Raw genomic sequence first — 1,097 nt, forward strand, 5'->3', positions numbered from 1 at the left:
TCTAGCGAGCGTTCTCAGTAGTTGTGGCGCTCGGGCCTAGCTGCTTTACGGCATGTGGGATCTAACCGGACCAGGGGTCGAACCCGTGTCCCCTGCATTGACAGAAGGATTCTTTTTTTTTTTTTTTTTTTTTTTTTTTTTTTTGAGCTCCGGGGCATATGGGATCTTCGCGGACCAGGACACGAACCCGTCGGCAGGCGACTCTCAACCACTGCGCCACCAGGGAAGCCCGACAGGCGGATTCTTAACCTAAAGTGGTAAGTTTTATGTATATTAAAGAAAAAGATTTTTTAATTTTAAAAAGAAAAAAAACCATACCCAATAGCAGTCACTCTCCACCCCTTAAGCCCCAGGCAACCACTAATTTATTTTCTCTCTCTCAGATTTGTCTATTTGGGACATTGCACATGAGAGGAATCATACAATATTTGGCCTTTCCTGTCTAGCTAAATCTTTTGCTTTACATAGTATTTCCAAGGGTCATCCATGTTGTAGCACATTATTAGGACCTCATTCCTTTTTATGGCTAAATAACATTACGTTGTATGGATATACCACATTTTATTTACCTATTTATCAGTTGTTTCCACTTTTTGGCTATTATAATACTATAAACATCAATACTCTAAAAATTCACATAAAAGTACTTGTGTCAACATATGTTCTATATTCCCTCTCATATTATCTATGTATAATATGTAATATGTGACATGCAATTGTTGGGTCATATAAAGAACTCTGTGGTTCTTTATCAGGGAAAGATTTCCAAATTGTCTCCACCGTTTTGCATTCCCACCAGGAGAGTTTTTGGTAAGTTTTTTTTTAAGCAAACAGGGACACCCTTGGCCTGCGATAACAACGAAAACCGAGGGTCTCTATCTTTCTCTCTATACTTTGCCCTGCAGGGAGGAAGCACGAGCGACTCTATTAATAAAGAGAGTAGAGGGCATGTCTGGGTAGTTGCCTTGGTGACCGGAAGGGGCGGTCCCGGAAGGCTCCACGCAGCCAACGGCTGGGAGGTGCGCGCATGCGCACGTGGGCCTGCTGGTTCCCGGGCTCGAGGTGGCGCGCGACGGGCGAAGCTCGGTGGGTGCAGG

This window comes from Neophocaena asiaeorientalis, unplaced genomic scaffold, assembly GCF_003031525.2.
Source record: "Neophocaena asiaeorientalis asiaeorientalis breed wild unplaced genomic scaffold, Neophocaena_asiaeorientalis_V1.1 scaffold226, whole genome shotgun sequence".
NCBI classification, from domain to species: domain Eukaryota; kingdom Metazoa; phylum Chordata; class Mammalia; order Artiodactyla; family Phocoenidae; genus Neophocaena; species Neophocaena asiaeorientalis.